Raw genomic sequence first — 14,842 nt, forward strand, 5'->3', positions numbered from 1 at the left:
ACAATAAAAATGGGTAAGTTTCAAGCTAAAAGTGCATATATATTCGTGGAAGGGCTTGCAAAATTGGGAATTCAGCATGGAATTGGAGCAAAGGTCATCTTAAGGCAACTGAGACCAGGTCTCAAGTTAATTGAAGTCAGGACAGCTGGTCAGCATCATCAATTCTCTGGCTCCAGTTGGTCCGGTATTTGAGTGCTCAAAGGGATTTAAATCCTGCAAAGAAGACTCAAGAATATGTGTCAGGTCAACCTTTACTTTTGAATCAGAAATGGAAGTTTTACCACTGATTTATTGTTGCCGATATGATTAGGCTATCTTCTGGCCTGATACTGTCTCTTTGTTCTCACATTCTTTTGTTTCCTTCAAATCATTATCTACTGAAATCTATTCTTGTGCAATTTCAACACATCTCAGGAAGTTCTACAAGAAATGTGCAAGTAGTGCTTGTCAGGCAAAAATTGCAAGATGAGCAAGAGTCTAAAATGAGTTTTCTTTCTTTTTTTAAGTTTATTTTTTATGAGATAAAGAGAGAGAACCAGCGAGGGGGGGGGGGGTCAGAGGATCCAAAAGTGGGCTTTATGCTGACAGCAGTCAGCCCAATGTGGGGCTCGAACTCAGGAACCGTAAGACCATGACCTGAGCAGAAGCCAGATGTTTAACTGACTGAGCCATGCAGGCACCTCTAAAGTGACTTTTCTTATGTCAAGAAATTTATGCCTCATCTTCCTTTTTCCAGGGATCACAAATTATTTCTGATTATACTACCAACATTAAATATGTTGTGAGAGCCACGTTCTAAGGCTTTGAAAGATTAATGGGACAGATTCCTTTTGTGTAGGACCTTAAAGAGAGAGAAGAGAAATTGAAAGGGCCCCATGAAGGGCTGTTTTTTGAAGGACTGCTTTTTTGCCCATTTCCCTGCTTCTCTTCTTGCTAGGACCAGCACACCTGCCTTACACATTCCTTATAATACAAATAATGTATGTCCTCCTTGTAAGAATGAAGGAGTTAATGGTTTCTTTGGAACCTTCCAGCACAATAGAACACTTCTAAGGAATGAGTGAGGCCATCATGTGTGTATTCCAGACCACCGGTGCTAGAAATCTCAATTTTAAGACCCCCTAGCACCAAGGAATAAGTGACTTATGGAGGACACGTGGACCATTCTCCCTGTTCTGTCCAGTTCCTCGATGCCTGAGAGGACACTAACATCAGACCACAATCCTCAGTAAAAACCCCAGACACCAAGCAAAGACAAGACTTTCTCCTTTCCTGAGTCTCCCAGACACTCTGCCTGTATCTGTACTCTCTCTGTATCTTTAATAAATTCTGCTCTTACTTCTTCTTGGCTCACATTTGATTTTTATGCTGTGTGAAGCCAAGGACCCTCTTGGCTGGTCCTGCGGGACCCCCTCTGGGTCCTCGGACCCAGCCTGCCTTCATCATAAGAGTTTATAAAGTAGAAGAGTGATACTGAAATAGCCACCAGAAATAATGCCACAGATGTGCTAAAAATTCATCCCAAGGAAATCATTAAAGATGTGCGAAAAGATTTTTTTAAGTTTATTTAAGAAATCTCTACATCCATGGGGCACCTGGGTGCCTCAGTTGGTTAAGTGTTGGACTTCAGCTCAGGTCATGATCTTAAAGTCTGTGGGTTCGAGCCTTGTGTCAGGCTCTGTGCTGACAGCGCAGAGCCTGGAGTCTGCTTCGGATTCTGTGTCTCCCTCTCTCTCTCTCTGCCCCTCCCCCACTCACACTCTGTCTCTCTCTCAAAAATAAACATTAAAAAAAAATCTCGGGGCGCCTGGGTGGCGCAGTCGGTTAAACGTCCGACTTCAGCCAGGTCACGATCTTGCGGTCCGTGAGTTCGAGCCCCGCGTCAGGCTCTGGGCTGATGGCTCAGAGCCTGGAGCCTGTTTCTGATTCTGTGTCTCCCTCTCTCTCTGCCCCTCCCCCGTTCATGCTCTGTCTCTCTCTGTCCCAAAAATAAATAAACGTTGAAAAAAAAATTAAAAAAAAATCTCTACATCCAACGTGGAGCTCAAACTTATGAGCCTGACATCAAGAGTCACCTGCTCTTCTGACTGAGCCAGCCAGGAGCCCAATGAAAAGATTTTTATGTCAGATTCATCATGGTATTATTTATTGTAGCAAAAGATTGAAGACCACTTAAAGGACAACAGAAGGAGACTGGGTAAATGAATTATAGCACATTTCTTGCATGGAACACATATACTAAAACATTTAAATGTGAAGCTATAAATATACTTAAATGAAAGTGAAATGTTTGGTAAGTAGAATAATGTGCTGGGTCAGAGGATGGTCTTGAAAACACAAACCACAATAATCAATCTCATGGCCATGTTTCCAGGCTTAGAAGCCCTGGGCATCCTTAAAGATACCTAGCAGATAAAGACTACAAAGCAACTTTTATAAATGTCGATTTAAATAAAGAGGTAAACTGATGCAAGTTCAACAAGATGAGTTTATTTGGGAATAGCAAAGATTGCAATTCTGGACACCCAAACTGTAGCAAGCTACAGATAAAACCCGAATTACAATTCTTCTCCTATTCCCAAATAAATTCATCTTTCTGAGCTTGCCTCGGTTTACCTCTGTATTTAGGTTGACATTCCTTGGAGTCAGAAGTGGGATCCAAAGGAAATGACCCCAGAAGAATGATGATCCAGGGAATCATGTGAGGTACGTGTCCCAAGCACCTTTCACTCATGGCTTCTGTCAGTCCAGACCTACTTCTCTTGGGTGAGTCTCCTCTAGGATTCTGAGCTCCCTGCCTTTGGTTAACATTTCTGACTTTATTCAAGATCTGTTTAAAAACTATCATTTTTTGGTGAGTACTTGTTTCTCTTAGTGAATACTAGTTTGTTTGGTGAATACTTCTTTGTTTTATTATTGGAAGCACACCAAAATGTTGGTATAGTTCCTTTGGAATTCTTGGGACTGTTAAAAATAAAGCCACACATAAGCCAAAGGTGGAGTCACTTGCCTTCCAAGTTGCAATTAATTGCAACTTCAACCTCTCCAAGAGTGGAATTTTAAACCAATCAATCTGGAATGTTCTGGTCTGCACCAAAGAGGTAATCTGTCACTTGGGGCCCTCTCATTCCCAAAGGAAGATCAGGTAATCTGCATAATAAGAACCACCCCACCCCTCACCCCACATTTTCTTCAGAGGGGAAGTGAATTTACCTAAAACAATACTTTATTTTCTTTTGCTTTTTTTCACTTTTCTTGCCCAATCCTCCTTCCTATAAAAACTTGCCATTTTGTATAACTCCTAGCAAACCTCCACTCTACAGTTTATGAATTGTTTAATAAAACCGACTAAATCTTCAAATTTACTCAGTTAAATGTTTGCTCTTTAGCAGGTATTAGAACTATTAAACAAGCTTGGCAAGTTTACAGAATAGAAGATCAATATACAAAAATCAATTGTTTCCATAGACAAAATAAAGATGCAATTAAAATATTCCATTTACAAGAGCCTCAAAATAATAAAATACCTAGGAATAGATGTATCAAAAAAAGTGTAAAAACTGTACTGTGAAAGCTACAAAACATTGTTGAAAAAAACTTAAAAAGACCTAAGTTATGAAATTCATGCAATACCGAGTCAGGGCCTGTGGGGATTCTCAGCCTTGACCTGTTGAGTACTCTCCTGCAGCTCCCATCCTCCTCTGCCATCCTCTCCCCTAATCTGTGCCCCCAAATTCATTAAGGAAGTTTCCAGCGCCATGGACTGTTGAAGCTCCCCCAAAGTATCCACAGGTTTTTCACACTTTTCTGTATTTGCCACCCTAGGAACTCTGTATGAGAAGCAAGAGGGTCTTGGGACAAATGACTATTGAAGACATTACTGTCCTTACAATACAGCATACTAAAGGCTGGGATAAGGAAGCGGCTAAGAAAGCTGTAGTGACTCTCCATAGAAAATACATAGGCCCAACCCGCTAAATTTACATTCTAGCCTTATCTCTTCCAACTTACACTCAGGCTCGACCACAATTTAATTACCTAGGCAGTGTCCAATCAAAGCAATTCTCCAGGTGCCACCCACAAGAATACGTACCCTTATACGACCCTTCTTAAGTAATCCTGGGCCCAGCTAATAGAATAAGCCTCCAGACTTTCCTACGGCCCTCTAATACACACGAAGATCTCGCTCCTCATATTAACACCCTCAGGCCCTCCCTGGAGGGTGCAATTCCAAGATTGGTCTCCTGAACTTTCCAGGCTCCGCCCTCTAACTGGCCTATAAACTTCAACCCATTCCTGACATTTCGAGTCCCGCCCCTTCGCGCTTGTAGGCTCCACCCCCTAGAGTGGCCTTCCAGGACCGCCCCTTAGCCAAGTGCCCGCCCCCAACGCTCTCCAGGACCCACCTTCTCAGAAATGCCATTCAAAGCCCCACCGACAGGGATAACCAATCCGGCCCGCACTCACAACTAGCCATGCAACATTCACCTACTGCAGTAACCTTCCCAGTGTCACCTCCTGGAGGAATATTCTAGGATCACGTCAGGGCTCCCCCGTCTCGCGGCTCCCTCCGAGCCCCGCCCCACCAGTCCCCCCAGGGGCGCATTGGCCCCACCCAGGGGAGCAACCAACCATCCCGGGTCCGCTACGTCAGAATCCGGCTCCAGTCAGACCCCGCCCCCTGAGAGGCCCCGTCCCGCCCCCGACACGCACCGGCCTTGGGGCGCAGGCGCAATGTGGCGCCCGTCCTGCGTACCAGCGCCGCCACGTCGGCCGCAGCTCGGGCCGCCAGGGGGCGCGCGTCCAGCCGCGCCAGGAGCTGCCGGGCTCTGGGGCCCGCGGGCAGGGAAAGGCTCCGGCCTGCGCGGGTGAAAGGAACAGGTCAGCGCCCGCCGGAGCCTCGGCCAACCCCCACGCTCCCCGACGTCCGAAGACCTAGAATGCCCCTCAAGATCTTCAGAGCCCCCCGACCACTCGCTCGATAGTTCCGAAGGTCGCCCACTGCCCCTCTCAACTCCCGCGACCCCCAGACCATCGCGAGTATGCCGGTGGACCCCCGCCTGCCCCCACCGTAATCCTGGAGACAGCTATTTGGCCGAAATATTCCCGGACCCTTCCGAACATCTTGGGACTATCTCTGGAGGTCTCCGACTGCCCCTTCATAACCCCAGATTCCAAACTCTTTCCGCACGATATCGAGAGGGACCCCGATTTCTCCAGGTGCCCCGACAGAACAGGGTCGGCCGCCGCTGCGGCCCCGGCACCCCCGATTCCCCTTCCAGATATCCAGGTATCCAGATACCCTGATGGCCCACGTAGTCCCAGATTGCCCCTCCATTTATCCCAGAGGCTTCCCGCCTAACGCCCCCACCCCCGCAATTCACTACAGACCCTGAGGGCCCAGGTGTCCCCAGTGACCCGGGCAGACCCCTGTGGCACAACTCCCCGGAGACTCCTGAGAGCCCCCGGGTCTGGTACACGGCCCCGCGGTGCGGATGCGGGTGCGGGTACGGGTGCAGGTCGGAGACCTGGAGCCCAGCCCGGGTCGCCGGGCCCCCCTGCTCGCCGCCACCGCCACCGCCACTAGGGCGCCTGGGCTGCTTTGTTTACTACCTGTCGGAAGGAAAAGGTGAGGAGCAGACAGGCGGGGCGAGGGGTGGCAGGGACGCGCCCAGTCCCTCCTCACCCTCCCGTACCTCCTCTGCTCCCCCTAGGGTTCGTGACGCCCCCCGCGTGCGGCTCCATGACCCGAAGTCGGTCGGGTGGACGCACGGCCGCCAGCGACGCGTTTGGAGCTCCTGGGCGCGCTCACCTGGCGGCCCGCCCGAGCCTGGGCGCCGCTGTAGCCGGCTGGTCCCGTGCCCGGCGACCTGACCCGCGCAGTCACCTACCTGGCGGCAGGCAAGGAGGCCTGGCTGTGGGAGGCAGCGTGAGCGCTTGGCCTCCCTCTACCTCAGGCGCCCCCTCTGCTCTCCCAGGACCTGGGCTGTGCTCCTTTTCCCACCCAGGAGAGGCTTTATTCCGTGAGCGAGAAGGGGAAGTCGAGGCCCAGAAAAGTTAAGGTCCCCGCCCCAGCTCTGACAACTAAACACGGGGGTGCAGAAGTGGAACCCACGTTTACCAGGGAACTCTGCAGCCTCAAGCAGAGCTTTGCTCCTGGTAGTTACTCGGTACATTTGCAGTGAACGTTGGCCTGAGCCAGGACCTACTTGGGAACTGGAAGAGTCTGTTGAGCTGGGCAGGGGGTAGCCCTAGAGGAGACTTGGGTACCACGGGAGGGTTTGGGGCCCTGAGCATGATAGGGCTGGGAGACTCAAGAAGCCGGGAGGGGCAGGTGCCCTGGAGAGTGGAGGGGTGGTAGGGGCCTGAACTTGAGGAGGCTTTGAAGGCCCCCCTGTTGGGAGGGGACACCAGCCAATGAGAGGTGAGAAATGAGGCCTCTCTTAGGTATTAAAAGTGGGGGCAGCCTGGGGACAGAGGTCCGGGGGGGGCACTTGGGCACAGTGCTACTGTAGTGGAAGGAGGAATGGGGTGCAATGAGAGACAGTCTGTGACAACCACTTTGTGGAGGAAGAAACTGAGGGGCACAGGGGCTCAGACACCTGTCCAGGGCCCTACAGCCGGCCCGTCTCAAGAAGCTTACCCCCAACATGCACTGTTTCTGTGACTTTCACTATAAGCTGTGGACACACTGTGTCCTGATGCTCATTCTGGGTGGCCGGGCAGCCTCTCTGGGCCACCTTTCAGGGTCTCTGTGGTGTCATAGGTGAGAGGGGCGGAATGGTCCCTGCTTTCCTTCCTCCCTGAATGTTGTGGCCCTCCCACCTCTGATCTGACCTTGTCTGAAGGGAAATACACTGGACCTTGTTGAATGACTTTCCCTGCTCTAGTTGAAACTTCAAGCAGTAAAGATGGAAAGCACAGCTTTCAATATGGGGCTCATGGCTCTGGGAACTGGTGATTGGTGTAGAGGGGTGATTACATTCTGCAAAAAGAGAGCTTCAGGCTGTGTGGATTGGTGGACAGGAGGTTTTTCAGGGTTTGTGCACTCTTGTAAGGCGAGGCTGGGGGGGTGATGAGGGGAGGCTTTCAGGCATTGACAGCCTCAATGCTTTGGAAATGGGTCATGGAACTTGCCAAGTGGATGGGGGTTCCAGGGTCTAGAAATGAGAAAAGCTTCCAGAGTAGGAGTTGCTCAGTTTTGGGTGACTGTGGGAAAGAATGGGATGTCTAAGGGCATCCAGGTCATGATCTCACGGTTCGGGAGTTTGAGCCTGGCGTCCAGCTCTGGGCTGATGGTACAGAGTCTGCTTGAGATTCTGTCTGTCCTTCTCTCTGCCCCTCCCCTAATCAAAATAAATAAGTAAACATTAAAAAAAGAATGGGTGTCCATGGAGGCCTCCGGGATTAACTGTAATGGCAGGGGTCCTGGGTGTTGAGTGGGGGTTCACTGAGAGCTGAAGCCAGCAGGGCCACAAATCTGGGGACACAGTCAAAGATTGAGTTGAAGCAACAGTTCTTAGGTCATTGAGGATGTTGGCAGGGTTGTGGGGTGGGGGCATCCAGACAGAAGGCTGACCCTAGTTACACAAGGTGGAACCCTAGTGACTGCTTCATCCAGAGCCTCAGTTTACCCCTCTGGGAAGTGAGGGTAATGAGATGTGCATTGTAACATTTTCAAGGGATTAGGAATAAAGCTTCCAAATCACCTGCATTGTGTCCAGCTAAGCTATGTGGTAGCAGTCCTGGTGCTTATCTTTAATAAAAATTGATTTTTTTGAGAGAGAGAGAGAGAGAGAGAGGGAGGGCTCATCAGCTCATCCGATGTGGGACTCGAACCCAGGAACCATGAGGTCATGACCTGAGCAGAAGTCAGATGCTTAACCGACTGAGCCACCCAGGCACTCCTAATCAATCAGAGTGGACAGAGCCAAACCCCTTCTCAGTCCTGCTTCAATGTGGTTTAAACCAATGCTTTTCCTAGCCTTGTCCACTCATGAATATAAACCTATTGCCCTTTTCACCTCATCTCATTCATGGATTTAAGTCAATTCTTCTCATAGCCCCACCCAATTCTCAACAATTTAATCAAGCCTTTTTTTTCTTTTTTTAGTGGATTGAGGTTTAACTGACAAAATGTGATTAGTTTTTAAGTATGTTTACATCTCTGATACTATTACAATCAAGATAGTAAACATAATCCTCACTGCCAAAAGTTATCTCTTGCTGCCTAGTAATTCTCTTTCCTGTGTCCTGCTCTTGCCAGCCACTGATTTATTCTATCGCTGTACATCAGTTTGCATTTTTTCTAGATTTTTCTTTATTTTTTTTCTTTTTAAGTAGGCTTCGTGTACAGCATGGAGCCCAACGTGGGACTTGAACTCATTACCCTGAGATCAAGACCTGAGCTGAGATCAAAAGTCAAATGCTTGACTGATGGAGGCACCCAGGCAGCCCTAGATTTTTTTAAATTAAAGAATAGCTGACATACAATATTCCATTAGTTTCAGGTATACAACATAGTGATTGCTTACCACAAGAGTAGCAACCATCTGTCACCATAGAACACTATTACAACACCATTGACTGTATTCCCTATGCTGTACCTTTCACCCCATGACTTTGTTCCATAACTGGAAGCCTGTATCTTCCACTGCCCTTCGCCTATTTTGCCCATCCTCCCACTCCATCCCCTCAAGCAACCACCAGCTTGTTCTCTGTTTTTATGGGTCTGTTTCTGCTTTTTGTGTTTGTTCATTTGTTTTGTTTTGTTTTTTAGATTCCACATATAACTGGAATCTAGATTTCTATATAATGGAATAATATAGCATGTACTCTTTTTTGGGAGTATATCTGGCTTCTTTCACTTAGCTGGGTTATTTTGAGATATTTCAAAAGTGCAGAAATAGAGGCACCTGGGCAGTTCAGTCAGTTGAGCATCCGACTTCAGTTCAGGTCATGATCTCCTGGTTGGTGAGTTGGAGCCCTGCATTGGGCTCACTGATGTCAGTGCAGAGCCTGCTTGGGATCCTCTGTCCCCCTCTCTCTGCCCTTCCCCCACTTGCACTCTCTCTCTTTCACTGTCTCTCTCTCAAAAATAAATAAACACTCGGGGCGCCTGGGTGGCGCAGTCAGTTAAGCATCCGACTTCAGCCAGGTCACGATCTCGCAGTCCGTGAGTTCGAGCCCCGCGTCAGGCTCTGGGCTGATGGCTCAGAGCCTGGAGCCTGTTTCTGATTCTGTGTCTCCCTCTCTCTCTGCCCCTCCCCCGTTCATGCTCTGTCTCTCTCTGTCCCAAAAATAAATAAACGTTGAAAAAAAAATTAAAATAAATAAATAAACATTAATTTTTTAAGTTCAGAAATAACAAGTAAAACCAATCACGAAAGTAGTAATTAGTAAAACTTTATTTATTTATTTTTTTAATTTTTTTTAACGTTTATTTATTTTTGAGACAGGGAGAGACAGAGCATGAACGGGGGAGGGTCAGAGAGAGGGAGACACAGAATCTGAAACAGGCTCCAGGCTCCGAGCTGTCAGCACAGAGCCCAACGCGGGGCTTGAACATGCTGTCTCTCTCTGTCCCAAAAATAAATAAAAAACGTTGAAAAAAAAAATTTAAAAAAAAAAGAAACTGCCAAACTGTTTTCTAGAGATGCTATATCATTTTACATTTCTATCAGCAACATATGAGAGCTCCATTTCCTCCATATATTCTCCAACAGTTGGTATGATCAGACTTTTTAACTGTACACAGTGGTATTTCATCATGATTTTAACCTGCATTACCCTAATGACTAATAATATTGAACACTGTTTACATGATTATTTGCCATCTATATATATTCTTTGATGAAGTTTATGTTCAAATATTTTGCCTATTTTTTATGGCATTGATTGTTTTATTATTAAATTTGGGGCATTATGTGTATATTGTAGATACGATCCTTCATCAGATGAGTGATTTGCACTGTCTTTTGAAAGGCAAAAGTTTTGAATTTTGGTGCAGTCCAATTTATCCATTGGTTCCTTTATGGATTGTGTTTTTGACATCCTATCTAAGTAACCTTTGCCTAACACAAGGTCACAAAGGTTTTCTCCTATGCTTGCTTCTAGAAATTGTATAGTTTTAGGTTTTACATTTAGGTCTATGATCTATTTTGAATTACACCACTTTATGTAAACAAGTGTGTTTCAAAATTATTTTTTTATAATTTTATTTAATTTGAGAGAGAGTGAGCAATCAGGGGAGAGGGGCAGAAGGAGAGCGAGTGAGCGAGAGAATCTTTAGGCAGGCTCCACGCTCAGTGCAGAGCCTGAAGGGGGGGGCTCCATCCCACCAACCTAGGATCATGACCTGAGCCAAAACCTAGCTGGATGCTCAACCAACAGAGCCACCCAGGCACTCCTCAAAAAAATTTTTTGTATGTGTATCCAATTTATACCCAACTGCTATAGCACCATATGTTTAAAATATACTCCTTTACCCAGAGACAAATCTTTTATTGTTTTGTTGAAAATCAGTTGTCCTTATATGTCTGGATCTCGTTGCAGACTTTCTATGCTTTCCCATTGATCTATTTGTCTATTTTGTTACCAATATTATACTGTCTTTATTATTGTATGTCTGTAATAAATCTGAAGTGAAATATTGTAAGTACTCTGATTTTCTGTTTATTCAAAATTGTTATGTTCTTTGCATTTCCATATGAATTTTAGTCAGTTTGCTAATTTCAAAAAAAACTGCAAGGATTTTTATTGGAATTTGGACTGATGAATCTATAGATTAACTTTGGGAGAATTGACATCTTAACAGTATTGAGTCTTAGGACCCTGAACATGATATATTTCCCATTTATTAAGGTCTTCTTTATTAAATATTTTAAATAGTTCATAATTTTCAGTGTCCATGTCTTACACGTTTCTGTCAACTTTATCTCTAAATACTATATATATTAGATGGTATTGTAAATGGTATTTTATTGTTTCAACTTCCAACAGATTATTGCCTATATAGAAATACAAATGATTTTTCTTTATTAATCTTGTGTTCTCTAACCTTGCTAAACTAATTTATTAGTACTGGTAGATTTTTGGAGATTCCACCTGATTTTCTACATAAATAATCATGCCTGAATAAAGATAGTTTTACTTCTTTTGATCTGTATGTTGTTTATTTCTTCTTGTCTTATTGCACTGGCTATGACCTCCAGTACAATGTTGAACAAAAGATCCATTTCTTGTTCTTCATCTTACAGGAAAGCAATCAATCTTTTACCATAATCATTCCTCTCATAGCCACACCCAATTCATAAATCTAAAGCAATCCCCTCTTAATCCCACTCCAGCATAATTAATGTTGATTACTACAAGATGTGGTGGACCAATCCCATTTTATTTTATTTTTTTTTTAACGTTTATTTATTTTTGGGACAGAGAGAGACAGAGCATGAACGGGGGAGGGGCAGAGAGAGAGGGAGACACAGAATCGGAAACAGGCTCCAGGCTCTGAGCCATCAGCCCAGAGCCTGACGCGGGGCTCGAACTCACGGACCGCGAGATCGTGACCTGGCTGAAGTCGGACGCTTAACCGACTGCGCCACCCAGGCGCCCCGCAATCCCATTTTAGACATCCCCATAATGAATTTATGCCAAAATCCTTTTAGGCCCCATCTCATTGATGGATTTAAGCCATTTACCTCTCTTAGGTTCACTCTATTCATGGATTTAAACCAATCTCCATTTTATTTTATTTTAATTTTTTTTCTCATGTTTATTTATTTTTGACACAGAAACAGCACAAGCAGGGGAGGGGAAGAGAGAGAGGGAGACAGAATTGGAAGCAGACTCCAGGCTTTGAGCTGTCAGCACAGAACCCGATGTAGGGCTCGAACTCACGAACTGCGAGATCATGACTGGAAACTCACGAACTGCGAGATCATGACTGGAGATGAGGCTGGCCGCCTAACCAACTGAGCCACCCAGCCACCCCAAGCCAATCCCCATTTTAGCACTGCATTCCTGGATTTGAGTAGAACTCCCTCATAGCCACACTGCATAAAATTATTTAAATCAATGTCCTTCTTGACGCTGTCACATTCTAAGAGTTAAGACCATTTCCCCTGTTAAAGCTCCCTTTGTTCAGGGACTTAAGAAATCCTCTCTTCAAGTCCAGGCCACATTAATATTTTTTTTATTATCTCCATTTTGGCCCCACACTTTTCTTGGATTTAGGCTCCATAAATCTACCTCATAAATCCTACCCATTCACTGATTTGAGCCTCATCCCTTCATTGCCAATTTCCTGGATCTAAGCTTAAAAACCTCCCCACCTTTAAATATTTCAGTCCTGCCCCATCCATGGATACAGAAACTCTGTACCTAATTAACAGTAACACCCTATTTCCCCCTTCCCCCCAGATACTACATTCAGTCTGTATAAGTTAGCATATTCTAAGTGCCTCATCTAAGTGGAATCAAACACTATTTGCCCTTTTGTGCCTGGCTTATTTCACTCAACATAATGTCCTCAAGGTTCATTCATGCTGTAGCATGTGTCAGAATTTCATTCCTATTTAAGGCTGAGTAATATTCTATTGTATGTTTATACTACATTTTGCTTATCCATTTATCCCTCAATGGACATTTGGATTCTTTCCACCTTTTGGCTATTGGGAATAGTGCTACTACGAACATTCGCATACACATATCTATTTGATTCTCTGCTATCATTCCTCTTGGGTATGTATCTAGGAGTGGAACTGCTGAATCATAACTGCTGAATCACAAGTTAAATATAGTAAGACTACATTTAACTTTTTGAGGAACCACCAAACTGTCTTCCACAGTGGCTGCACCATTTTACATTCCCACCATGATGCACAAAGGTACTAACTTGTCCACATCCTGGCCAGCACTTGTTCTTTTCCATTATCCTGATAGTAGCTACTCTAGTGGGTGTGAGGTGGCATCCCATTGAGATTAGGGTGAGCTGATTCCCCCCCCCCACCCATATACCAGATTCCATTCTTTCCCATTTAATTTGAAGTGCCACCTATACATTATGTATCAAGTTCCTGTATATACTTATCTCTAAAACCCCAATTTCTCTCTCTGCCCCTCCCCCGTTCATGCTCTGTCTCTCTCTGTCCCAAAAAATAAATAAACGTTGAAAAAAAAAAATTAAAAAAAAAAAAAAAAAAAAAAGAAGGGGCGCCTGGGTGGCGCAGTCGGTTAAGCGTCCGACTTCAGCCAGGTCACGATCTCGCGGTCTGTGAGTTCGAGCCCCGCGTCAGGCTCTGGGCTGATGGCTCGGAGCCTGGAGCCTGTTTCCGATTCTGTGTCTCCCTCTCTCTCTGCCCCTCCCCCGTTCATGCTCTGTCTCTCTCTGTCCCAAAAAATAAATAAACGTTGAAAAAAAAATTAAAAAAAAAAAATAAAACCCCAATTTCTGGGGTACCTGGGTGGCTCAGTCGGTTGAGTGTCTCTTGATGTCGGCTCAGGTCATGATCCCAGGGTGGTGGGATGCAGTTCTGCATCAGCTCAGGGTTGAGCCTGCTTGGAATTCTCCCTCTCTCTCTCTCTCTTCCTCTGCACCTTGTCTTGGGTCACACATATGCTCTCTCTCTCTCTCTCAAATATAAGTAAATAAATACATAAAAAATAAAACCCCAATTTCTCATTGAGGAGTTTGCCTAATTCACTCCCAGTTCAACACTTTTTATTACTATGTCTTTGTAGCATGTCAAATTTTGAAATCTATGTGCTCCCCTTTTGTTTCTGAGGTTGACCAGGCCAACCCACAACATTTGTGAGTCCTAGGGGAAGAATAAAAATGGAGGCCCACATACTATAAGGCCAAAAATCTAAAAGTAAAAAATTGAGATAATTATTTAAAAAATTTGATGTACCCTCCTACTTTGAGAAATACGTTTCCATACAAACCTAGAAGAGAGGCAGGTCCCAGACCTGACCACACTGTGTTGTCAATGTCTGTCTGCGTAGGCATCCAGTAGGGCCTCTTCCTCCAGAGATGGCTCCTGCTAATGGCAGCACCAGGGCAGTTTCAGTAACATGTACCCAACTGTTCCTGCACCACAGTGGCGGAGGGGGGGGGGCAAGCTCTGACCAGGTGGTAGAAAATGTCCACAGAATACATAAACTAATGAAAATTCTACAGAGAACTGTACTATAGAGGGTCTCAACCTTCCCCTACACAACACCAGACCCACGTTGAGTCAGATGTGGGCAAAGAACCCAGTATAGGGAGACAGAGGCCCATATAGGACAGTGAGTCCGGTGACCAGCACTGCCCTGCAGGATTGGGGAATTCCCCAAGGGGAGTTCAAGGGGACAGGGACCTGGAAGAGAGAGTAGAGTGGGAAGGCTTCCCAGGAAAGGAGAGGACATGGGAGCCTAGGGATCAGCCTTGCTTTTTTTCTCCCTAATCCAGTGCTCCTGAGAAGACGCAGGAAAGATATCAGCCTAGACTCTTCCTCGCAGACAAAAGCACATTAGTTTACAGTTCTACATATTCAACCAATCATCCATTTTCTGCAATGAACATATGCTCTTTCTTTTCAGAAAAGGATGAATGGATTGTTGAAGGCTTAAAACTGGGCCTTGATAACATGAAGTTCTTTTCCAGGTAGACAAGATTCGGAAGGGCTCCAATACACAGGAAACAGCATGGCAAAGGCAGGAGGGTGGGGAAAACCGTGCACATATTTGGGGAACGGTGACAGCCCCATGTGGTATGCACAAGAACAAGGCAGAGCAGTGAATAAAGTCCAGTGTATTTCCCTTCAGACAAGGTCAGATCAGAGGTGGGAGGGCCACAACA

The sequence above is a fragment of the Lynx rufus genome, unplaced genomic scaffold, assembly GCF_022079265.1.
Source record: "Lynx rufus isolate CCGP_SWC_20201006 ecotype Redwood Valley unplaced genomic scaffold, mLynRuf1.p SCAF_14, whole genome shotgun sequence".
In the NCBI taxonomy this organism is placed as follows: Eukaryota; Metazoa; Chordata; class Mammalia; order Carnivora; family Felidae; genus Lynx; species Lynx rufus.